Source organism: Dasypus novemcinctus, chromosome 31 (genome assembly GCF_030445035.2).
Source record: "Dasypus novemcinctus isolate mDasNov1 chromosome 31, mDasNov1.1.hap2, whole genome shotgun sequence".
Taxonomy (NCBI): Eukaryota; Metazoa; Chordata; class Mammalia; order Cingulata; family Dasypodidae; genus Dasypus; species Dasypus novemcinctus.
Genome location: NC_080703.1, coordinates 34,746,479 through 34,773,023, shown reverse-complemented (window position 1 = coordinate 34,773,023; position 26,545 = coordinate 34,746,479). Strand labels below are relative to the sequence as shown.

At 38.4% G+C, this 26,545-nt stretch overlaps 1 protein-coding gene and 1 long non-coding RNA gene across 2 annotated transcripts in view; one reads left to right on the top strand and one right to left on the bottom strand.

The window, feature by feature from the left end:
* The window catches only part of UBE2E2 (ubiquitin conjugating enzyme E2 E2), a 368,066-nt gene that overhangs the window by 130,097 nt on the left and 211,424 nt on the right, over window positions 1–26,545 (top strand). The window lies entirely within an intron of this gene.
* Window positions 4,833–26,545, bottom strand: part of LOC105745911 (uncharacterized) — a 36,689-nt gene continuing 14,976 nt past the window's right edge. Inside the window, exons 2-3 of the long non-coding RNA XR_001118480.4 lie at window positions 14,508–14,617; window positions 4,833–4,979 (exon numbers count right to left, since the gene is read on the bottom strand). This is a non-coding gene — a long non-coding RNA (uncharacterized lncRNA). The remainder of the gene's footprint in view (window positions 4,980–14,507; window positions 14,618–26,545) is intronic.

Here is a 26,545-nt window from a genome sequence, read left to right as displayed (position 1 = left end):
AATAGGACTATAAGAAAATAAGCCAAGTTTTTGGAGTTCTTGTTTTTAATTAATTGAATAAAGTGATGGCTCTGTTTTACCATGATTTTTGATGTTTGGCAGTATAGAGCAAATTTAAAATCTTTGTTTTACTACTAAAATGTCATAAATTGAATTATGAATATGACCACTGTTTGATCCTCAAAAGCATCAAAAACATTTTCAGATGTGTATTCTTTGAATTGGTAGTAGATTTCATTGAAAATTGGTGTATAGTAGAAGTTACTAAAGCCTGCTTAAAGCTTGCATTCACAAAATTACAGTCAGTCCCATCATGGCTTTTTTTTTTTAAAGCACTGTTTGCAGTTCTTTGTTTTGGTAGATTTATTTGTGAAACAAAAGATAGGTTTTAATGAATAATACTTTGCTTTTGTCTATTGTTTTATCATGATAAGTTTTCTATATATTATTATATTTGATCCTCATAGATATCTTATGAAGAAGACACCTATATGGACAGCTTTTATTATCTCCATTTGATAGATGAAGAAAGTGAAGTTTGTAGTTTTAAGTACTTTGCTTAAATTTTATAACTTTAATTTACTCTTGCAGTCAACTATTTCTTCACTAGTTAGTCATGGTAGTACTTAACATCTTGTTTCTTCCAGGGGATGCAGAAGTCCTGATGATTTTTATTCTAGAGTATTTAAGAGGAATAATTTGGGTCATTTGACAAGGCCTCAGAGCTATCCCAGGTGGAAGGGAATGTAAGTTAAACTTCTCTGGGCCATGATGTGGACCATTGACTATGAGGTGCAGAGGTGCCCAAAGATGTACTTACCAAATCCAATGGATGTGTCATGATGATGGGAGGGAGTGTTGCTGGGGGGGTGGGGGGGGGGGAGGTGGGGGTGGGGGTTGAATGGGACCTCACATATATATATTTTTAATGTAATATTATTACAAAGTCAATAAAAAAAAAATTCACACAACATCTAGAGGTACATGGCAGTAACTATCATATTACCAAGAAAAGTAACTAATTTAAATTTTAAACAATATTTGTCCAAAACTTATTCTATAAGTTGAGTTTAAATCTGCCTATTTCCATGTTTTATACATTGATATTTTCTGTAATTAAAAACAATAAATTCATTTTTCACTTGGAAAAAAAAAAAAAAAACTTCTCTGAGTGCCAAGATTCCTTTCCCCCCTTTGAACAAACTCCTGCCGTTCTCTCACTTTCAGCATTAATGTCATCTCTGTGATTGCCTGCCTTTCTTTCCCTATACCTTTTTGACAGGAGACAGAAATCTCTTCTTCCTCTATGTTCTCTTACATCACTTCTATACCTGCATCAATTAGTACAAGTGTATTGGTTGATAACCATGATTGATTATTGAGATCCCTCAAGACAAAAATTGATGACGCTTCTTCATTTCTCCAGGGTCTTTAATGAAACATAGTGGAAATCAGTAAATATTTTTAAAATAAATGGATGCATGAATATTTATTTACATGCTTGGGTTGTGTCTGTAACATGTATAAGTCAAACAGTATGATTCTGGAATAACTAGAGTGTTAAAGTTTGTCTACTGGATGATGTTTGTTGGTTTTTGCTGCATATGTATTCTGGAGTCTTCATTTGCTGCTGGCCTAGTACACACCTGCTCTACCTCATCATGTAACATTTACTTGGGAGCTGGATGAAGCAGTGATTTGATTAAAAACAAAGTATTCTTCAGGTAATTTCATTTCTTACAAAGTTGAAGTTTCATTTCTTACAAAGTTGAAGTTTCATCGTTTGAGATTTGTAAAGTTTATTTAAATTTGTTAAATAAAAATCTTAGCTAAACACTTGATTATATCAGAAACAAATTTAAGAAGAATCTAACTTCTTTGTGAATTAAGAAGAGAGTTTAAAGGTGGATGCATCCAGGAAAATCCAGGAAAGTGTGATTAGGGGTCTGTATTAGTCAGCCAAAGGGGTGCTGATGCAAAACACCAGAACTCTGTTGGCTTTTATAAAGGATATTTATTTGGGGTAGAAGCTTACAGTTAGTAGGCCATAAAGCATAGTTACTTCCCTCTCCAAAGCCTTTTGCCATGTGTTGGAGCAAGATGTCTGCTGATGTCTGCCAGGATTCAGGCTTCCTGGGTTCCTTTCTTCCTTGGGGCTTGCTTCTCTTCAGACCCAGCTCCTCTGTTATCTCTACAAGGCCAGCTGTAGACTATAAGGAGAACAACTTGTTTCTCTTCCTGGGGCTTTTTTCTCTTTTCTCATGACCAGGCTCCTCTGTGTGCTAACATCCCAGGGCTCCAGTTCAAAAAAACTCCATCTAACTCTTTGGCCATGCCATTTTCTCTGTGAGTCCTCACCCACCAAGGGGGGCAAGGATGCAGTGTCCTACTGACATGCCCAAAGAAAAGAAAGCCTTAATCTTTATTTAATCAAGTAAACCTCTGAATCCAATATAATCTAATATGCCCAGAGGAAAAAGACCAGTTTACAAACATAATCCAATATTTCTTTTTGGAATTCATCAATAGTATCAAACTACTACAGGGTCTAATTAGCCAGTTGTTTTCTGCTTTTTTTCTCCCGCTCCAGCAGCTGCTTTCTGACCATTTCACCATTCATTAACTTCAATACCAGAAGGTAGAATGAGAAATGAAGTTCAACTCTTTCCGTTTTGTTACTTGTTATCAGATTCTTTAAATTTAGATGTGAAGTAGAATGAAAGTAAAGTTATTCATGCATCATCCCTGTTATTTCTACCTCCCATTATCACAAATAACAATGACTTATCTATAATTGACTAAAATTGCAGGAAAGAAAAATAGTTAAAAATGCTTCCTCAAGTTTTCAAGATTTTTCCCCCACACCTTTTTTTTGGGAAAAGAATTAAGAAAAAAGAGAACCAAATGGATTTTGATTCTTTTCCTTATCTGTGGTATTTTATTTTGTTATATATTGTGTGATATAATGAATAGTAGATTAGGGCTCAATTGTGAATTACAGGAAGTGGCACATATGATAAAGACTGTGGTTTTATGACTGTGTAAGAAACCAAGGTGCAGCAGAAATGAAACTATAAATATTTTAACAACAGTAATTGCTTTCTGCCACCAACCAGGACTAGAAACAAAGTGAATGGGAAGCAGGTTAGGAAAGGTCTTTATTTGTTATCAGTCAAACTTCCCCAATTTTGAATCTGCTGGCGCACATTCATTTTGCTCACTAAACATACAAATATAAGAATATTTTACTCTTTCAAGAATTAAAGTAGGAGCAAAAGAGCTACAGTTTATTTTCTTTTCTTTGAGACAAGGATTTAGATTTAATAATAAAATGTATATGGTAGATATTCTTGAAACAAGTAATATATTGAAAGGCACATACAAATACTCAACCTGTATACTCTTTCCACAATTTACATACTAGTCTGTTGTTAGTCTAGAGGAGAGGAATATACTCTCCAGATTATTTAGTTACCAGGATTATACCATAATATTAGGCAGTTTTTGTTTTTGTTTTAATAATGGTAACTGTTAAGATTTGAACACTTTAGGTCCTTTAATATTATAAAGAAACCATTCAAATAAATTTAACAGAATAACCCAGGTAATTTCCTTTCTCATTCTTTTCTTGGATTTTTGGATTTTCAAGTACAGACCTATAGTAGACATACAAACTTTGCCTTTGTCCAAAGAAATCAAAATTGGTACAATCAGTTGTGCTTCCATAAAAGTTCTTTTGAATTTATGCGTTCATTCCCTTCCCACATATAAGACTTGAATGCTTAGTTTGTGCAAGCTAATGTGCTACTGTGAGAAATATAATAATGAATTTCCAGCTCCACCTTATAATCAAACTTCCAAGTCTAGTAGAGGAGAGAGAATTATGATATTAACTAGGATACCGCGTGTCCTGGCATAATTATTAATAGCACCCCATTTCACTTTCACATGTCCTAGTTTGATGATAAGTTATGTGGTTACCTTACCTTATGATTATATAAATCAGGTTGAGTTTAAGCATTAGACTACTTAAAGCAGTATGAGAATTTAGGAAAGGGGCAATTAATTTAGGTCAGGCTGGGGGAAAGAATAGCTATCTTAAACCTGATACTTTTTCTCAACTCCTGTTCAGGTGACAAGGGAGTGCCATTTGAAACTCCCTTATGTAAAAGTAAGAGTTGTCTCTCATTTACACTTATTATAGATACATATTTCTTGACTGTAATCTAAGAGAAAGACAAGGGACCAGTTCTCTGGCTTTCCTATGGTTTGGATTGTCCCTTGGAGCAGTTATTGAGATTTTTATGTTTTTAAGTTTGTTAGACTAAAATATCTAAGGTGTTTCTGTCACTTGCCTTTTCTAAATCACTTAAATAGGAATATTGATTATTTAGTGAGAGGAAGATTATGATTGATGTCAAGTGTACTTTTTTAAAAGTTGGAGGTCATAAATTGTTTTGGCTTCAAAGATTTTGCAAAAGTCTTTTAATGGCATATAGTTCAATCTGCAATATAGAATCTGATATACTGCTTCCCCTTCCCTCCCATAATCTTCCACTCCATTTTACTAATGAGAAACTCTGTAAGTAGCTTTATATCTAGGAGAAATACTTTTATAAGCCAATAAAAATTAGATTGCTTATTGTACTTACAGTCAGTTTTGTTTGTGAGTGCAGTTAGTGTTAGAGACTGTAGCCAGAAAGTTATTCTGGAATTGCTTTTTCTGTTCTTTCAGACAGTGAAGATATATAACTTCTTTTTCTCTTATTTTGCCTCTTCACAAGGCAAACACAGCTGCCTAGTAAAGTGCTCATTGTCTCTTTTGGGCCATATATACCATTAAAAGAATCAATACTGAGTACTTGGACAAGCAACATTTTATAGAATTCTTGGGTAGGTATCAGGTAGGAATATTGGGGTGGAGCTGGCACTGAGGGTGGAATTACAGTCCTTCTGAAGTCGTGAAAATCAATGATGACCTGAAATAAGAGGAGATATTCTGATGAAATAGGTGTTAAGAATTATAAAAGTGATAACTCTAGCTTTTGTGTCATCTCATCAGCTCTGGGCAAGACTGAAAACCGTTTTCATTGTTGACTAATAAAACCTCTTATCCATGTGAAAAAAGTATTGTGAACCTGCTCATAAGATTCTGACCATTTTTTTTTTCGTGTGTAAATTAGGAGTTGGAATGGGCTAGGATCTTGTAAAGATGAGCCTTTACAGAATTCTTGTTTCATGAATTGTCATTCCAGATTTCTCTCAGTTATAGGATGACAGGAATATACTGATTTCTTATTTGACAATGATTGCTAAACATAATAACTGACTTATTTCTTGCTTTATTGCCGTAAACATAGAGCATTGGTCCTAATATTCAGAAACAGAGCAGTGGATACTGAGGAGATGACACATGACAAAAATGTTTTATTTTTTGTGATGCAATATGAAAATCAATGCAGTATTTCAGAATAATTGGGTACAATAATAAAGAAAAGAAAATGACATGCCAGTGCTTATATTTTGCCAAAGTATAAGACAGAATAGTAGTCAGAAAATTGGTATGTAGGCAGGCAAAAGGGCAGATACCCTGCCACATAGCTCTAAATTAGTTGATGCAAGGTGTCTTATTTGCCAAAGCATTGCCAATGAAAAGTACCAGAAATGGATTGGCTTTTATAATGGGAATTTTATTTAGGGTAAAAGCTTACAGTTCTAAGACCATGAAATGTCTAAATCAAGGCACCATCAAAGATGCTTTCTTGCCAAAGCCAGCTACTGTTGATTCTGGGGTCTTGCTACACAGCTGCTGATCCTTGTCTTCTCCCCCAGAATCTGCCATCTCCTGGAGCTCAGTTGTGGGCAACCAGGCATAGAGCTTGTCTCTGCCTTTCTGCAGCTGTAGGTGGCGTAGTCCTCTCTCACATGGTGGGATCAAAAATGGCAGCTCCCAGGAAACGGACTTGGCCCAGTGGTTGGGGCGTCTGTCTACCACATGGGAGGTCCTCGGTTCAAACCCCGGGCCTCCTTGACTCGTGTGGAGCTGGCCCATGTGCAGTGCTGATGCACGCCAGGAGTGCCCTGCCACGCAGGGGTGTCGCCCCGTAAGGAGAGCCTCCCCGCGTGAAAGAAAGTGCAGCCTGCCTAAGAATGGCGCCTCCCACAAGGAGAGCTGACACAACAAGATGACACAACAAAAAGAAACACAGATTCCCATGCCACTGACGACAACAGAAGCGGACAAAGAAGACGCAGCAAATAGAGAACAGACAACCGGGGCCGGGGGCATGGGAGGAAGGGGAGAGAAATCAATAAATCAATAAAAAAATCTTCAAAAAAGAAAAAGGCAGCTCCCTTTCTTGGTGTGTGTGTGTCTCGCTTTGTGTCTCCATTTATATCAGACCCAGCAAGAAGGCAGAGACTCAATCTGAGTCACTCCTCACTGACGTAGTCTAGTCAGAAGTCTCACACCCACAGTAATGGATTAGTTAAAAAACATAATCTTTCTCTTTTTGGAATTTGTAATAGAATTTCAAACTGCCATAGCAAGGAATTTAAATATTAGGTTTAGATGAGAGGTTGTCGAATTTTCTCAATGGTGCTGTTTCTGTTGGTATGCAAGCTAATTAGACAGCAACAACTAATTGGAGAGTGACTCAGTCTGCTTCCATTGGCGGAGATAATGGAGAGTAGCACAGATGGCCTTACTGATGGCCAGGCAGACTGTCATCAGGGCCTAGCTGTGGTCATGTCTGTAGATCCCTCCTGGCTCTGTCTGGAGAGCCTTATCTTTCATGGGCCATTGATAACAAGGAGGTCTCCCAAGGAATTCCCACCATCTTCACTGCCTGTCACTTTGGTGTAATTTGTACTTACCATCTTAATCTATTTTAAGCAATCTTGAAGCTCTATCACTCTTGAAAAATGAAAAGATCCTGCTTGTACATTAAATGGTAGCTTACAACAGAACAAATGATCTCATTCTTAATTAGATATAAAAACTCACGGGGATCTTGTTAAAAATTTAGATTACTAGGATACTACCACTTATATTCTAATACAGTAAGTATGGGGTGAAACAAACACCGCAGTAGACAGCCTTTCTTCAGTTTATTCAGAGTGGAGACTACCTCCTAAAATGTTCAGAATTCAGAAATGATTTTTAAAAATAGTTTATAAAATTTAAGTTAATTTTGTACATATATATTTCAGAGCTGAACTTGGTATACTTCTTTCACAACTGTAAATATACTGTTAATTGCGTGAACTCTTTAGTTTCTATTAGCACACTTCAAAGCTTTTAGAAAATAGGAGTTTGAAGCAATTCTTCATGTATTATATGGAAGTAAACATTTATTCTCAGAAATTTTAAACAGTAAATTTACATAGCTGAAGTGGTAAAAAGGTGGTAACTGTCTTCAAAATTTGATAATGTAAGTAAAAGAGGGATTAGAGTTTATATAGTCCATGTTATATATTGGATAGTATAGAAATTACAAAGAAAAGGGATTTGTGTGCCTCCTAAATGAGTAATTTGAAATTAGACAAGACAAAGTGCCTTTCTTGGAGGAATACACAGAAAATCTGTATGACTGCTTTATTGTCCACCAGCTTTTTACATTGGGATTGAACTAGTTAAATTCTAAGGTAAATGGTGTAAGATTCTAAAGTGCTCTAAATTATCTGTTCAATTTATTTGCATAATTCTTTCTACAATCAGATAAAATTAATATCCTAGACTCAGAAAACATATTTGAAGTCAGATAGCTTTGCCCAAGGCATTTATTTATTCTTCCTCAATAGGAGTACGTAAATTAAGAAAGGATTTAACGTATTTGAAAAAGAGAACAATAGTGTTATACCACTAAATTGTTTTTAATCCTTCTTTTATGCTACTCTGGCACCTGGGTGGTTTATTCATATAATTGATATGTTAGTTGGCCACCAGGTAATTCAGTTAGTACTTACTTGTGATTTTCAAAGTAGAACATATTAATTTAAAGAAATGTTTTAGAGTTTTAAAAAAATCTAATTTATTCTCCAACATGTGCCTAATTGCAGTGGCTAGAATTTCCAGTACTATGTTGAATAAGAGTGGTGAGAGCAAAAATCTGTGTTGTTCACAGTCTTAGGAGGAAAACATTCAGTCTTTTAACATTAAGTACAGCTTTAGCTGTAGGTTTTTGGTAAATGTTCTTTGTCAAGTTAAGGAAGTTCTCCTTTATTCCTAGTTTGCTGTGAGTTTTTATCATGAATGGGCGTTGGATTTTGTCAGATACTTTTTTTTGTCATATTATGTATCCATATGGTTTTTCTTTTTTAGTCTCTTGATAGAATGGATTGCATTGATTGATTTTCAAATGTTGAACTAGCCTTGCACACCTGTAGTAAATCCTACTTGGTCATGGTGTCATGGTGTATGATTCATTTTATATATTATTGGATTTGATTTGCTAATATATATCTATATACTTTTCATTTCTCACAGTTTTGAATGTTGGCTGGGAGATTCTTTTTTTTTTTTTTTTTACATTTTTATTTTGAAATACTTTCAAGCTTACAGGACAGTTATAAAACTAATATAAATCCTGTACAGATAATTCTAAAATATCCCTATCCCTTTCTCCTCCAGATGCCCAGATCCACCAACTTTAACATTTTCCCACATTTGCTACGTTACCCTATCTGTCCATCTGCCTTTTAATCTGTTTATCAATCCATTTTCTGAACACTTGAATGTGGGTTGTATACATCATGCTCTTTGAACACTTAATACTGCCATGTACATTTCCTAAGACCAAGGTGGATATGCGAATTAGTATTATACATTCATCACAATTAAATGAATCAGCAGTCATGTTATTAAATAAAGTCCATACTTTATTTAGGTTTCCTTAGTTTCTACCTAATTTTTTTTTCTGTCCCAGGTTTCTAGTCTGGGATACTGCATTACATTTTGTTCTCGTATCTCCTTAGCTTCTTCTAGACTTAAAAGTTTCTCAGATTTTCCTTGTTTTTGATGATCTTGACAGTTTTTGAGGAGAGCTGATCATGTATTTTGTAGAATGTCCCTTATTGGGAATTTGTCTAATGTTTTTCTTATAATCAGTCTAGGGTTTATGGTTTTGGGCAGGAAACCTGCAGAGGTAAAGTGCCATTTTCATCACATTATATCAAGGGTTCATACAGTCAACATGCATTATCACTGATAATGTTAAGCTTGAGCACATGGCATAGGTATTGCCATGTTTGTCTACTTTTTCCACTGTAAACTTACCCTCTTCTCCTCTTTCATACTGTAATCTTTGGGAGGAGTCACTATATATAGTATTTGTGAATAGGGAATAATGCTGTCTCCTCGATGGGGCAGAATCTATGTAAATTATTTGTAATAGTCTATACTGGAGATTCATCTATTTTTACCCCAATCCTCATATATTTTGATCTGGTGTATTTTCATTTCATCTAGTTCTTTTTATTTTTCTTTATTTCATTTGAGACTTTCTTTTTGACCCAGGAATAATTTAGAAGTAAGTTGTTTAATTTCTAAGTGTTTGGAGATTTTTCTGTTATCTTATGGTATTGGTTTCTAATTTGACTCCTTTATAGCTAGAGAACACTCTATATGATTTCAGTTCTTTAAAATTTTTTGAAGTTTGTATTATGGCCCAGAATATGGACTGTCTTTGTGAATGTTTCATGGGCACTTTAAAAGAATGTGTATTCTGTTCTCACTGGATGGAGTTTTATATTTATTCCAGTTATTACCTGATGGTTAATAGAGGCATACCTCAGAGATATTATAGGTTTGTTTCCAGACCACTACAATAAAGCAAATATTGCAATAAAGAAAGTTAGACGATTTTTTTGGTTTCCCAGTGTATGTAAAAGTTATGTTTAATTTATCTGGTATTCTGTTATGTGCGATACCATTATGTCTAAAAAGCAATGACTATACTTAATGTAAAAAGTACTTCATTGCTAAAAATTGCTAACCATCATTTGAGCATTCAGTGAGTCATAATTTTTTTGTTGGTAGAGGGTCTTGTCTTGATATTGGTAATTCTTGACTGATCAGGGTGTGATGGTTGCTGAAGGTTGGGGTGGCAGTGCCAATTTCTTAAAACAAGACAGTGAAGTTTGCCACATTATCTGATTCTTCCTTTCATGAAAGATTTCCTTTTAGCATGTGATGCTATTTGATAGAGTTTTACCCACAGGAAAACTTATTTCAAAATTGAAGTCAATCCCCTCAAACCCTACTGCTGCTTAATCAACTAAGTTTATGTAATATTCTAAATCCTTTTTTATCATTGCAACAATGTTGACAGCATCTTCCACAGGAGTAGATTCCATCTCAAGAAACCACTTTCTTTGCTCATCCTTAAAAAGCAATTCCTGGGAAGCAGACTTGGCCCAGTGCTTAGGGTGTCCGTCTACCACATGGGAGGGCTGTAGTTCAGACCCCGGGCTCCTTGACCTGTGTGGATTTGGCCCATGCACAGTGCTCATGCGCGCAAGGAGTGCCATGCCACGCAGGGGTGCCCCGTGTAGGGGAGCCCTGCGCGCAAGAAGTGCGCCCCGTAAGGAGAGCCGCCCAGTGTGAAAGTGCAGCCTGCTTAAGAATGGTGCCGCACACACGGAGAACTGACTCAGCAAGATAACACAACAAAAAGAAACACAGATTCCCGTGCTGCTGACAACAACAGAAGCGGACAAAGAAGACGACGCAGCAAATAGGCACAGAGAACAGACAACCAGGGTGGGGGGTGAAGGAGATTTAAATAAATAATAAATAAATCTTTTTTTTAAAAAAGCAATTCCTTATCCATTCAAGTTTACACAGTTATGGATATGGTTTGGCTTTTTTGAGTGCATTGAAAAAGAGTAGCAGAAGACTTTTTTCTGGCAAAAAAAAAAAAGTATTTTTGAGGCACATAGAACGCTACATTAAAAATGCCACTCTCTAAGCCAAATTCAGCATATAAATGCATTACCCTACCCCCAGCGTGGAACGTGACTCCTAGGGATGAGACTCCCTGATACCGAGGGATTGCTACCAAGCACCGGCTGGTGATGTCACTGGGAAAAGACCTTCAGTAAAAGGAGTAAATGGAAAAGACAAATGAGTTTATATGGCTAGGAGACTTCAAAATGAGTCCGGAGGTCATCACTGTCAAGTATTGTTTGGGTGTTGGGGACATAGAATTGAACAAAACAGGAGGAGCAAAAACATGCTATGGGAGCGGATGTGACTCAAGTAGTTGAGTGCCTGCTTCCCACATGGGTGGTCCTGGTTCGGTCCCTGGTGCTGCCTAAAAACAAAAAGAGAAACAACTAAACCAATGAAAAACCAACTCAGGGAAGCCAATGTGGCTCAGTGGTTGAGTGCCAGCTTCCCACATACGAGGTCTAGGGTTCCATCCCTGGCCTTGATACTTCAAAAACACAAACATACACAAAATAAAAACAAACATGCTGTCATAGAGTTTATATTCTATTGGAGAAAGAAGAAAATGAACAAGTACACTGTATAACATGCCAGAAAGTAATAAATGCTTTGGAGCAAAGTCAAGCTGGGAAGGGGAGCAGGGATAGGTATCACCAGTAGATGGAGGATTGTTGAGGTTGTCATTTCCTGTAGGGTGATCAGACAAGGCCTTTCTATTTTTTTTTTTTCTTTCTCTCCCCGCCCCGCCCCAGTTCTCTGTGTCCATTCGCTGTGTGTTCTTCTGTGACCGCTTCTATCCTTATCAGCAGCACCGGGAATCTGCGTTTCTTTTTTGTTGCATCATCTTGCTGTGTCAGCTCTCCGTGCATGTGGTGCCGTTCCTGGGCAGGCTGCACTTTCTTTTGCGCTGGGTGGCTCTCCTTACAGGGCGCACTCCTTGCACATGGGGCTCCCCTACACGTGCTTGGCACGGCATTCCTTGGTGCGCGTCAGCACTGCACATGGGCCAGCTCCACACGGGTCAAGGAGGCCCGGGGTTTGAACTCTGGACCTCCCATATGGTAGGCGGATGCCCTATCCATTGGGCCAAGTCCACTTCCCCAAGGCCTTTCTGATAATGTGACATTTGAGCTTAGACATGAAGATGGTGATAGAGCAAACTCTGCTCATTTCACTGAGAGAAGTGTCTCAAGCAAAAAAGGGCATGCTTAGCATGTTCGAGGAATATCAAGGAGACCAATGTGGCTAGAGCAGAGAGAGTCGGAGGGGAGAATGGAGGAGATGAGGTCAGAGAGAAAGCACAGGGAGGACATCATGTTGAATCATGTAGGCCATTGTAAGAACTTTGCTATACGTGAGATGGGAAGTCACCGGAGGGTTTTCACAGAGGAGTGCCATGATTTAACTTAAATTTCAAAAGGAACACATGATAATCTGCGTATTTCTGTCTCCTTTGCTTAAGAAAAGACAGTAGGAAGGTGAAAATTTAATGAAACTGACTTCTTAAATAATTTTACAGAGGAGGGCGTTAGACTGAATAATTTCAATGCATTTCCCCACTTCTAAACCCTGTGCTTCTTGACATGGCTCTAAAGTAATTGATTTTTAAATTTGAAATGTGTGGGGAGCGTTGTGGAATAATTACATTGTTGAAGGACAAAATTAAAACACAGATTACAGGGTTTTATTTGGTATACCAAAGTTTTGCTGCAGCAAGGAAGAGCCGTAACTCTTAAGGAAAAAAATGGAAGCAGCTTCTAGGGAAGGCAAGTGACTTTTATTGACATTAAGTAAGTTAGTTTGACTCCTGTTGATTGGACAGCAGTTTGTCTATCCAGTAGGGGAGGGTTTAGGGCAGGCAGGCTTTATTTTGTATTGGGGCAAACGTAATGATGTTGGACAGGGGTAACCTTTCTTGTTCCATGGATCCCTTTGACAGTCAAGTAAAAACCATGGACCCCTTACTAAGTCTACACTATACTGTGTATTATTTAATAAATATATCACAACCACAAGAAAACGTCCCCACAGGAATGTTTTTTAAAATCTCAATTCAAGCTCACAGACCCCTTGTTAAGAACACCCGATCTAGGGGCTTGGTTGGCTATCTGGGTCAGCCACCTTAGTGCAGATTTCAAATTTTAAAAGCTATTAAGAGGAAGGTCAGAGAGAAAGTAGGGCATGTGTTTTTCTTTTTGGCTCTGAGTCATCCCCAAGGCTTTATCTATATAATTTTATCATTATCAGCTAATGCTGTTCCTTTATGTTTGGTATATTCAGTGCTTTGTTAATTTATATCTTGCCACATCAAGAATGAAAATGCATACAAGACAGTCATTAAAATAAAGAAATCATTGAAGGAAAAACCACTAAAATTATATGGCTATTAAAACCTAATTAGCGTATGTTTTAAGACATTTACAAGAAGAGGAACTAAGCAGACAGGACTGATATAATGAAAGGAAGAGCCACATTTGCGACAGAAAACTAAGCTAAGGAGAATTATTGCATTTGGATATGGAGCTTCCTAACTGCTGGGTTTTTGTTTTTTGTGTGTGTGTTTTTGTAGATATGGGTATCTCTGTCTAGCAATGCTCATGTGATTTTTTTATTTGAGGAAAGTGGTAGTATTTAGTTACCTCTGGGCCCACTTCTAGGTGTCAACTAGAGATAGTTCACTGAAGTTTGAAATCACTTTGATAATACTTTTAGAGAAAATGGATACTTTTTAAAGACTCCTTTGATACTTTCTTAAAAAGTGATGACAGATGTGCATGGTATTAGCTTTGGAAAATATAGCTGTGCATTTTCTTATACAGGTGATAAAAAATATTTATTCTGAAGCAGAGATTTGTGAAAAAGGATTAGGATAAATGTAATAATATTACTTTCTTTCTGCTGCTTCTTCCCTTCCCCACTCCATCCTTCTCTATCTGCAAGTCCCAATACTTGTCATATGTGATATTTATCTCTGTTTCTTTGGAAGGTTAGAAGCCTGTAGGAGTAAGTTACAGGACAGTTGAGTGACCAACCTTAGGTATTTTATTCCGTGAGAATTATTAGGGCTGAAATAGATTTTGATGTTCCAGGTCAGCAGTGGGGAAGGGGAATCTTATGACAGGTTTTCTGGCCTAAAACCACAGCATCTGTCTCTTTTTTTCTTTTTCTTCCTCCTCCCCCTCCTCCTCCCCCTCCTCCCCCTCCTCCTCCTCCCCCTCCTCCCCCTCCTCCTCCCCCCTCCTCCCCCTCCTCCTCCCCCTCCCCCACTCCCCCTCCTCCCCCTCCTCTTCCTCCCCCTCCCCCTCCCCCTCCCCTCCCCCTCCCTCTCTCTCTTTTTTTTTTTTTACAATACCTGACTTTTTGACTCACATATTTTTTTACCTGCAAGAGAAAAAATTAGGATGCTATAAAGCCTCCTCAGCATTCATTTTGTGTAAAGTAGTCACTTTGGTAAATGGCAGTATTAAAATACCTGAACCATTTATAATCCTGCTTATTTTTAGTATTGCTAGTAATATCGAGTAGTAGTAGGAACATCTGGTAGTGGATAGTTTACCGTTTAAAAGTCGTCTTCCCATTTCACAGATGATGGTTAAGGAACTGAAAGAGACCAAAATGGTCCATGGGCTTGTCGCTCCATGCAGCAGAATAGACAGACACCTGAAACTAGGCCGGGAAGGAAAAGAGGCTTTATTAGCTGGCAGAAGACAGGAGATCTAATCAATCTCAAATCTGCCCCCCTCTGAAGGGGTCTTCTTAAAGTTGTTATACTGGTTTGAAACAAAGAAAATTAATCAGAGATTCAGCATTTCTTTAACGGGGTTGAGGAGTTTCTAGTTTTTTGTCTGTTTATCATTTAAAAATACATGTTGTGCCTGGTGCCTCTAATTTTCGTGGTTATAAGAATAGAGGCATTTTCTTTACAAAGAAAGAAGTTAAAGGTCTTGTTCATAATAAAGTTGACAGGACCGTGTGCTTTTCTATAGAAACTATGACTTTTCTAAGGTCATTTATATAGGTTACAAATATATTGTGTTCTGCTCATCCTATATAACTGGAAGTTACTTAGTTACACACTAGTGAGAACTAAAACCTGACTTCAAATCCCATGTTCTTTCAATTGTATCATTTGTTAATGAAAAGTTTCACTTGTTCCATTTTGTCCACACAGAAAGATCAGTATTTACTTGCCTCTATATTATTTAGAGAAGATTCAGATTCTGTCCCTTCCCAGACCATCTTAAATTGAAAGGTGTATCAGTACATACTGATTTTAGTAATAAAATAATATGTACAGGTTTTTCCTTTTCAAAGAGGTTTAAAAGGTTTCCTCGTCTTCTTTATTATGGTAAAACTCTTTATAGTGCTTTCTAAGTGATTTTTTTTCCCATTTTTTTTGTTTTTTGAGCTCATGAGGTAGGCTTTCAAGTAAAAGCCTTTATCCTGGGATTTCTTCTGTTTTCTCATGACCTCTTTCTCCATCACTAATGATGGGACATAGCCATTGGTATGCCAATATACTACACTTAAGTAGTTTTGTAGTACCTATTCGTAGAAAAGGATTTCATTGTACAAAAAACAGTCCAAAATATTTATGCTTCATTCTTTTTAATGACCAAAAATTCCAAAACTAAAAAAAACCCACAGTAAGTGAGGAAATTACAACCATACATCTCAAATACTTTTAAAATCATCTAGAATGATTTAAACAGAAGGAGTACATTTTCAAATAAGAATGTGAACAAGAAAATAATGACATTCAATAAACTATATCAGCATATATTTTTGTTTTAATTAAAGATAAAAAATATTATGTTTTCCTTTCTTCTGAGGTGGCTTTTTCAAACCTCAAGAGCAGAGCTTCTAACGTATTTTTCTGGAAAGGAGCACATTGAACCACAGGCTCTGGAAAGAAGCAATTAGCTGTATCATTCAAGCCAAGAGATCTGCTATTGAGATGGGAATTATCGAGATTAGTGCTGTCTTCTGATTAAAACGCAGCTAAATTAAAACTCAGCTAAATTGTTGTGTAGTTCAGTGTGTGAATATATCATAATTTATCCATTCTTTTGTTTTTAGGCATTTGTATAGTTTTCAGTTTGGACTGAAAACATTTATTACTTTTTAAATTAAAATGAATTTTTAAAAAATCCAGAAATACCAACTAAATCTTGCTTTCAAATCAACAGTCTTTAAATTGGCAAATGACTTACTATGCTAATTATTCCACAAGTTCACTTTTTTTTTTAATAGTTCAATGTTTTTTCAATTTTATTATACCTAGTAAAGCATAAATCCATTCAAAGAGTACAGTCAATGTTATTTGGTATAATCACGTTTGTACATTCATCACCCCAGTCACTCCCAGAGCACTTTCATGATTCCAATAATTATAAACAAACAAACAAACAAAAACAAAAAACAAACTCGTCTATCTCTCAATTCCTGTATCCCTCACCTGGTGTGCATTGCTACTCTTCTTTTTCCCTCTCTCTAGGATATTTTTATTTATATTTTTAAAAACTGTCTTATATATGCAATATCACCTTTGTTCATATTTTACATGAGGTTTAACTACCTTATACATTCCCACGTTAAGCTCTTGGCTTTCCTTCTAGTAACATTTTAATAATGGTATTCTAGAAGGTGTGAAATGATAAGTCAGTATAGTTTTCATCTGCATTTCCCTCATAGCTGGTGAAGTTGAACATTTTTCATATACTTTTTTGTTATTTCGTATTTCCTTCTTGAAAAAATACCTAATCAGGTCTTTTGCCCATTTTAATATGGGTTGCTTGTCTTTTATTTATTTTTTTAACACTTTTATTTTTATCAAAGTTTATAGATCACATAGAATGCAAGTTTACTTTCTGATGATTTTCTTTTTCCAGATCTGAGGGTGTCTAATCCTGTCATTGATTTTGTTCAACCAATTTTTCTTCTAACAGAAGTAGTTTTGGCTACCTGGTTCAGACGTTTCATTTCCTTGTCATTTCACTATAGAGAAAGTCTGCACACTCCCTCTTTTCTAACCTAAGACTCTTAAAAGCCTGTCTCAAAAACTCCCAAAACCTTACCCAGATGTTACTTATTGGGCATTTCCCACTATCTATAATAAGGAAACTAAATGCTCATGTCAAAAGCTTTAGAGCCACAAAATCCTTGCATCTTAGTCATAATGTAATTTGGGGCAGGTTTTATGAAGCAGTGTAATGCTTTGGAACCCTTTTTTTGAATAAAAAAAATTACCGCCACACCTGTCTTCACTTCCAGCTGCCTTTCTGAGTTTCTTTCCCTGCATTACCCTTTGCAAGAATGAGTGAATGGATGAAGCCATGCAGAATTAAAGTATGGGTATTAATGAGATAGCATGGTGTGAGGTAAGTGAGGAAGTATAAAGAAGTGCACAGTGAGGACTGTGTATACATGTTTTATTAGAGACAGTCTTCACATTAGGATCCCATGCAAATTATTGAATTGTGATTTAAGCATGCTAAAAATTTTTCTTAAAGGAAAAGCCTGCTAGTGATACCATTTACTGTCTTAGTGGAACACTAAGCTCAGGACCTTTGTGATGACTTCTAAAGGCCCTGGCTCTTTTACAATACTAATTCTCTTTTATCTTTATTCCACGGTCTTGTAGACTTACCATACTGCTCTCCAGTTGTTTGTTAATGTGTGCGTATCTTCCTCTATCTAGACTGAACTCCTTGATGATGGTATTGTATTATTAAGTTTTGATATGTGATGAGTAAATGCTTGATAGATGAGAAAATGGTGGGAAGGAGAAAAGAATATTTAATATATCGAGTTCTAATGTCTGAGCTCAACTATAGACTCTGCCCGAAGTATATAATTAAAAAAAAAAAAAAGATTATTTATTTCTCTCCCTTCCCCTCCACCCAGGTTGTCTATTTGCTGCATCTTCTTTGTCTGCTTCTGTTGTCAGCGGCACAGAAATCTGTGTTTTTTTCTTGCGTCATCTTGCTGTGTCAGCTTGCCGTGTGGGCGGCACCATTCCTGGGCAGGCTGCACTTTCTTTCGCGCTGGGCGGCTCTCCTTACGGGGCACACTCCCTGTACATGGGGTTCCCCTACGCGTGGGACACCCCTGCGTGGCGCGGCACTCCTTGCGTACATCGGCACTGCGCATGGGCCAGCTCCGCACGGGTCAAGGAGGCCTGGGGTTTGAACCGCGCACCTCCCATGTGGTAGGCAGACGCCCTAACCATCTGCACTTGTTTGCACTACTCTAGTTTATCCTCTGACTAGAGATGCACCCACTGTGACCACATGACTAAAAGTGCACTTAAAACTGCACATGACTTTGTAAGCTGGATATAAATGTGGTTATAGCAAACAGGAAACTAAATAGCTATACATTGGGAAGGGTCAAGTTACAACAGTCTCTCTCTTTTTTTTATTTTAAAGATTATTTATTTATTTATTTATTTAATCCCCCCCTCCCCCGCCCCGTCTTGTTGTCTTGTTTCTTTGTCCGCTTCTGTTGTCGTCAGCGGCACGGGAAGTGTGGGCGGCGCCATTCCTGGGCAGGCTGCACTTTCTTTCACGCTGGGCGGCTCTCCTTACGGGCGCACTCCTTGCGTGCGGGGCTCCCCTACGTGGGGACACCCCTGCGTGGCAGGGCACTCCTTGAGTGCATCAGCACTGCGCATGGGCCAGCTCCACACGGGTCAAGGAGGCCCGGGGTTTGAACCGCGTACCTCCCATGTGGTAGACGGATGCCCTAACCACTGGGCCAAGTCCATTTCCCTCTTTTTTTTTTTTTAATGTATTTTGTTTATTTTTAAAAGATACGTAGATCACACAAAATGTTATATTAAAAAATATAAGAGGTTCCCATATGCCCCATTCCCCACACCCCCCACTTTTCCCAGATCAGCACCTTCTTTCATCAGTGTGGAATATTCATTGCAATTGATGAAGTACATTTTGGAGCACAACATAGATTATAGTTTACATTGTAGTTTACACTCTTTCCAAATTCATTCACTGTATTATGGCAGGGTATATAATGTCCTGCCTCTGTCCCTAAAATATCATTCAAGACAACTCCAAGTCCCAAAAATTTCCCCATATCACACCTCCTTTACCTGCTTCCTGCCTTCAGCAACTCCCGTGGCCACTGTCTCCACATCAATGGCATAATTTCTTCCATTGCAAGAGTCAAAATAATTCTATAGTAGAATACCAGTAAGTCCATTCTCATCCATATTTTATTCCTCCATCCTGAGGACCCTGGGGTAGCAATGTCCACTTCACCTCTCAGTTGGGAGGGGGCTTTGATCCCATATGGCTGGTGGATGGGATGCACGTGCCCACAGCTGTAGACTTTCAGTTCCTTTGTGTGGTAGTTGTCCATCCTCATCTCTCTGTCACCTGACCTGGGTAAGTCCAACAAACTGGAGAGTAGGTGCTGTAACACCGCTGAGGCTCAGAGCCCAGCCCATGGACAGCCCAGAGATTCGTCTCCTGGGCCTACACCAACCCCAGCACCAACCACAGGTTCAATAAAAGGGACAGAAGAGGCATGTGTAGAGAAGTCACCTCTGAGTCCAACTTCATCACACTCAGGAGCACAAATTCCAAAGTAGGGCCCATTGGCAAGACACCAAACTCCGGAACCATCTGCCATGACTGGAAGACCTGGGTGTCTCCATAGCCCTTAGGAGCACCACTAGCTGGGGTAGTATCTACTTTGGCTGTCTGAAATCCTGCTGAGTCGTGCGTAAGCGCCACCCCTTGATGACCTCCCGACTCATTTTGAAGTCTCTTAGCCATGTAAACTCATTTGTCTTTTCCATTTCCCCCTTTTATTAAAGGTCTTTTTCTAGTTGCATCACCAGCCAGTGCTTGGTAGTAATTCCTCGGTACTGGGGGAGCTTATCCCCAGGAATCATGTCCCACACTGGGGGTAAGGTAATATATCTTTATATGCTGAGTTTGACTTAGAGAGAGGCCACATTTGAGCAACATGGAGGCTCTCAGGAGGTAACTGTTAGGCACCTGCAACACTAGGCCAAGTTGAAATTTCAACCCCCCCCCCAGTTGTCTGCTCTCTGTGTCCATTCGCTGTGTGTTCTTCTGTGACTGCTTCTATCCTTATCAGCGACACTGGGAATCTGTGTTTCTTTTTGTTGTGTCATCTTGTGTAAGCTCTCCGTGTGTGCGGCCCCATTCTTTGGCAGACTGCATTTTCTTTCGCGCTGGGCGGCTCTCCTTATGGGGCGCACTCCTTGTGCGTGGGGCTCCGCTATGCAGGGGACACCCCTGTGTGGCAGGGCACTCCTTGTGCGCATCAGCACTGCACGTAGGCCAGCTCCACATGGATCAAGGAGGCCTGGGGTTTGAACCACAGACCTCTTATGTGGTAGGCAGACGCCCAATCCATTGGGCCAAATCCACATCAACAATCCTGATGATTGAGTTTTTCTTCCACTAGCTTCCGCTAGTCACTTGTTTTAAACTCCTATTGGCTACTAAAATTTAGGACCGTTTAATGAAGACAGTATCTTATAGAATCTAGCAGTACTCAGTACAGTAGATACAATACACAATTTTTAATATATCATTTTGTTATATGATTATCATGTACTATATGTGGGTTAAAAATAACATGATAAAATATTCTTCAGAATTTGTATTTTAATAATTGAAATCACAAAATTGACACATTTTAGATATGCACCTTTAAAGGAACTTGAATTTCATCTTCACAGCATTGACTAATTACTAACAAATTAATAGTCATGGAAGAAAATGGGTGTAGGAAGGACAAGTTATTGAAATAAAAGAAAAAGACAAAAAATTAGAAAGCACCAACTTGATAAATTTTGTTTATTATGTTAAGCATTTAAAAATTTATAAAATATCGGGTGGCGGACTTGGCCCAGTGGTTAGGGCGTCCGTCTACCACATGGGAGGTCCACGGTTCAAACCCAGGCCTCCTTGACTCGTGTGCAGCTGGCCCATGCGCAGTGCTGATGCGCGCAAGGAGTGCCCTGCCACGCAGGGGTGTCCCCTGCATAGGGGAGCCCCACGGGCAAGGAGTGCGCCCCGTAAGGAGAACCGCCCAGCGCGAAAGAAAGTGCAGCCTGTCCAGGAATGGCGCCACACACATGGAGAGCTGACACAAGATGACACAACGAAAAGAAACACAGATTCCTGTGCCGCTGACGACAACAGAAGGGACAAAGAAAATAGACATAGAGAACAGACAACCGGGGTGTGGGGGGAAGGGGAGAGAAAAAAAAAATTTATAAAATATCCTTCACAATCTTGTGGAGCAGCAAATGCTGCTGTTTATTGCTTAATGTATAGATAAGGTACTGTGTTCTTAGTTTATTAAAGTTGTTTTCTTTTCAGTTCTGTTTTTAAGGTTAGCAGAGCCTCAGGCACTGTTTGGATAGGAAAGTGGTAAACTGATGGTAGAATACAGATAAGAAAGAAAAAAGTCTTGCCTATGGCAGCCAACACTAAGTAATGCTTTTCAGCTGTGGCTGATCTAATTGATCATGGTGCTATAACAGAAAGCAGTTCTGTGTGATTCATATATTCTTCTATTGGAATGTTTTTAAGCCTCACTAACTCAGGGTTTCCCTTTCCTTAAAATGCACTTTCTAACAATGTGTTTCTTTTAAAGCTAATAATTAACAGTGAAAGAAAAGTTGGCAGCATGCTAACTTTCAACAAAAGTTAAATCTTTTTTTAGACATAGAAACATAATAGTCCTTATTAAAATTAAATGCTTAGCTACAGGGAAATTTGTCCTACATTTGTTAAATGCTCTCAATTGAGTTGCTAATATCCTAGGATAGTTAAAGATTAGTACCTTGCATTTATGATTTAAACTATTGGGTACAGATTTTGCTTTCAGGTACTATCATAATATCATATCTAGATTGAAAATGGCTTTCTCCCAACTATCATGACAACTTAGAGTGAAATATATTTTGCTGTCAGAGGTCTGCCAGCAGTCTACTAATTGAGACATGACTCTCTCTACTGATAAGCAGTGAAGTTTTAGTTCCAAAAGTAAACATACTTATAAAGACATGCGCTCTTTCAATAAAGACTATGTAATGCCTTGCGTGTAACTGTATATAAGGTTTATGCAAGATACATAAATTCTCTTGTATAAATACTATTCCTAAACCATATTTAGTGTTGTTTCTAACATCCTTAAAATTTTAATAATTTAGTCCAAACCCTAGAAAATTATGGAACTTTTCCACATTTTCAGCATGCTTCTTCTAGTCTTTTACTCATCATAGTCTTTAACAACTATGGAAGAAACAATTTTTTAATTTCTAGAAAACTTGGTTCATACCCTTCTCCCCTGAAATGGTACCGTTCTCTAATGGCCCTTTAGTAATTAGAGTACTATAATAGTTTCTTGAATGTTATCCAGTGCCTTTTTCTATTTTGGTCATGTAGTCATGCTCCTTCACTCTCTTTCCCATTCCTGGAATCCCCAACAGCCTCCCCCTTCTGCCATTAAGACTAGACCACAAGGCTGAAATTTATTACTAGAGATAGGCTTAGAACAAGGAGCTTAACTTTAAGTTTGAAAAAGTAGATTTTTTTTAAAGTCCTAAGTTAGACAATACTCTTGAAAGCCAAGCTTTCAGGTGCTTAAAAGCTTATCTGAAAACTAATAAAGCTGGGGTTTTACATAACAGAAAACAAATTTCGAGGATTAACTGTAGTATAATTATGGTGAGAAGAATAATTTTAGATACTATGGAAAGGAAATTCCATCCCTTTCTGGTTTGGAAGGGCTAAAGTACATAGAGAGATTCAGAGGCCATGGGTCTACAGACAGATTGCCTGGGTCCTAAGGAAGGACCTAATTTCCTTTAGCCTTTTTGGCTTTCATACAAGAACTGAAGCAAAATAGGGGAATGCCCAGAAAGGCTAAACAGTAATCCCTAAACATTCAGACTGATGTTACCCTTGGGATAATCTACAAAGGTCATAGGTCTTTCAGAAAAGTTTTGTTTGGGGCAAAATGCTATGCCCACCCTAGCACAGCAGTAATGGATAGAAGAATGAAGCGTGAGGGAGGTTCCCCATTTGGTGGGGATGTCAGCACACTCCCCCTTTTTGACTTCTAGACTGCTTCTATCTTACAGTGCTACAGTTGCCATGGTAGGGTGTAGACAGTGGAGGGTCTCCCACTGGCAATTCAATGCTTTCACCTGTTAGTGACATCTTTTACTTCTGTCCAGAACCCACGGCCAGAAATAATTGCTTAGTCCTGTTTAACTGCAAGGAGGAGTGGGGAAATATAATCCTTCCACGGATCAATCTGGGAACCAGAATGAATAAATACTCTTTAGCACCCTTGCTCGGGTTTTTGTCCTGATTATTGACTTCTGAGAAGCAAGAAATTATGATGTTTGTTACTTTAAGTGCATTTTCCCCCCTACCTATAGGCTGACCACTTAATTCTTTCTTCTCAAGGGCCAGTTGTCATTTATTCAGTTCTGAGGATGCCAGTGCCTGGGGACATGCATATAAATGTGTGCATTACATGCATATGTATATACACTTACACATAAATGAGATTTGCAAGCATGTTGTAGAAAATATTTAAGTAAATATTTGATTCCTTTTCAGTTCCCTATAGTACCTAGTATGACCAACTCAGGGTATTTTTTTTTTAGCCTACTGTATTAATCATGTATGTGGAATTACATTCTGAAATGGATTTGAGGAGTTTGGAGGCATAACCTTCCCATTAAAGCCATTGCTTCCACATGAAAGCTCTCCATTATAAAGCAGTTTTATTTCAGAAAGTAAGTATGCTGAAATGGAGAGATCACTAAAAGAACTAGAATGGCTGAAGTTTATATCTGAGGGGTAATTTGACTCTAGTGATACTGGTTGACCTCTTAATTATTTATAAATATATCATCTATATTTAGGTGGAAATCCATTTTAAAATGAGAAAGACTGATTACAGGACTACTTGACATATATTTGTATATACCAGCTTAGCCTTTTGTTGTTCTTTCAGGGTTTTAGAATTACTTAACTGATTTGATTTTTATTGGAAGTTCTTTTAAAATGCCCATATGATGGACAGTAGTATAGTTACTCTGCCTTGTTGAAATGGCTCAGAGCAAAAACCAATAAGGTGAACTAAAGCCTTTTAAAAAATAATTTTATGTCTGATGTTGTGGCAGATTGAGATTATTTTATAAATCCCAAAAAAGAGAAAGGCTATCTTTGTAAACCTAACAAACTAATCTGTTCGAATGGGTGTGATACCCTTTGATTGTATTAAACTCGGCTGCTGTGTCTTTGGTTCTGTTACCTGTTAAGATGAGGGCTTTTTTTTTTTTTAAAGATTTACTTTTTATTTATTTCTCTCCCCTTCCCTCCCACCCCAGTTGTCTATTCTCTGTGTCGATTTGCTGCATGTTCTTCTTTTGTCTGCTTTTGTTGTTGTCAGTGGCACGGGAATCTGTGTTTCTTTATGTTGCGTCATCTTGTACTGTGTCAGCTCTCTGTGCAGGCTGAGCTTTCTTTCGCCCTGGGCGGCTCTCCTTATGGAGCACACTCCTCGCATGTGGGGCTCCCCTACGCGGGGGACACCACTGCATGGCAGGGCACTCCATGCGTGCATCAGTGCTGCGCGTGGGCCAGCTCCACACAGGTCAAGGAGGCCCGGGGTTTGAACCGGGGACCTCCATGTGGTAGACGGACGCCCTATCCACTGGGCCAAGTCCGCTTCCCAAGATGAGGGTTTTTTTGATTTGACCACCTCAGAAAGGTATGACTCTGGTTGAGTCCCTGCCTTCTTGGTGGGTTGATATAAATGACACAGGAAGACACACAGAGGAAGAAACTTTGTAGTTTTTTATCCTGCCAGAAAGGAGAAGGCTCAAACAGCTAAAGCCCCAGGGAGAGATGGGCCTTTTGCCTGATAACTCACAGCTGACCTTGGGAAGAGAGCCAAGACTGATAGAGGAAGCCCTGAGAGAGCAGCTCTTTGCCAGCCCACAGCTGAGATGAGGAAGAAGCTGGGCCCGTGGAGCCTCAAGAGGAAGAGAAGTCCAGAGGGGAAGGTTGAAACCAGCAGAGATCGCCCGCCATCTTGCTTCAACACAGGGCAGCTGGCTTTGGTGAGAAAAGTACCTCTTATGGTATCTTGAGTTGGACTTCCCATGGCCTTGGTACTGTAAGCTTTTATCCCAAATATATACCCTTTATAAAAGCCAACAGATTGCATTGGCAGCCCTTTGGCAGACTGATATAGATATTTCATGAGCATTCATTAAGTCCTGCCAATAAAATTAGTTTAGAAATGTTTAGTATATCTGTTGCAATAAAATATTCTATACAGTAGACCTCTTTTAAAATAAGTGGTAAAAATTATTTTCTAACAGTGCCATCAAATATCAGTTAGTATCTTGGCAAAAACCTGCAGTAATAGTTGTGACTTCAGCATTTTTTAATATGTGTCAGAATTAAATTTGTATGCTTATTCTACAATAATAAATTACAAAGTAATTTGTTCAATTATATGGTTGAAGTTAATCATGTTTTCTGTTTTGCTTGTATCCTTCTCTTTTATTAAAAAAAAATAACTGTCTCACAGTATGTAAGGGAACTAGAAATAGATCTCTAAGTGTCTAAATACCTTTTGCTAAGGAATAACAAAATGTGCATCACATACTTTAAATTAATGTGCTACAGACTAATGTGGGTTGAGCACCTGCTTATGACAGGCGTGATAACCTTATTTTGAATGATAACTTTTTTTTTTTAAGATTTTATTTATTAATTTCTCCCCCTTCCCTCCATTGTCTGCTCTCTGTGTCCATTTGCTGTGTGTTCTTCTGTGTCTGCTTGTATTCTCATTGGGCAACTCTAGGAACCGATCCTGGAACCTTGTGGAGTGGAAGAGAGGTGATCATTTTCTTGCATCACCTCAGTTCCCTGGTCTACTGCATCTCTTATTATCTCTCCTCTGTGACTCTTTTTGTTGTGTCATCTTGGTGCACCAGCTCTCCATGTGGGCCACCACTCCTGTGCGGGTCAGCACTCCACGTGGGCCAGCTTATCACACAGGCCAGCTTGCCTTCACCAGGAGACCCTGGATATCGAACCCTGGACCTTCTATATGGTAGACAGGAGCCCAACTACTTGAGCCACATCCACTTCCCTAATATCTCATTTAATCCTAATAAAACTGTGTGCATTGTGGCTGAGATATGTTCAATAAATTGTCCAAGCGTACATACCTAGCAAGTATTTGAAGCAAAATTTGAACCCTCGTGTATGTTCTTTCAGTATACTCTGCTGTTTATCAGATTTGAGGTGGGGTGAGGTGAGGTTGCTGGGAACAAGGGGAATGATCATGAAGGAGCCATGATCTGATCCAATTTTTATTCAGCCCCCTTTTCAGCTATTCACCATCATGAGCCTTATATTCCTTTCAGAGCTCACTCTTTGCTTCTTCCTGTAGAATCTGGACAAATTACTACTTTTGTGTCTTCACCCACGTTTCTTCACTTAACATGGAGTACCCTTTTGTCTATTATGTCCACTTCATAACTAAATG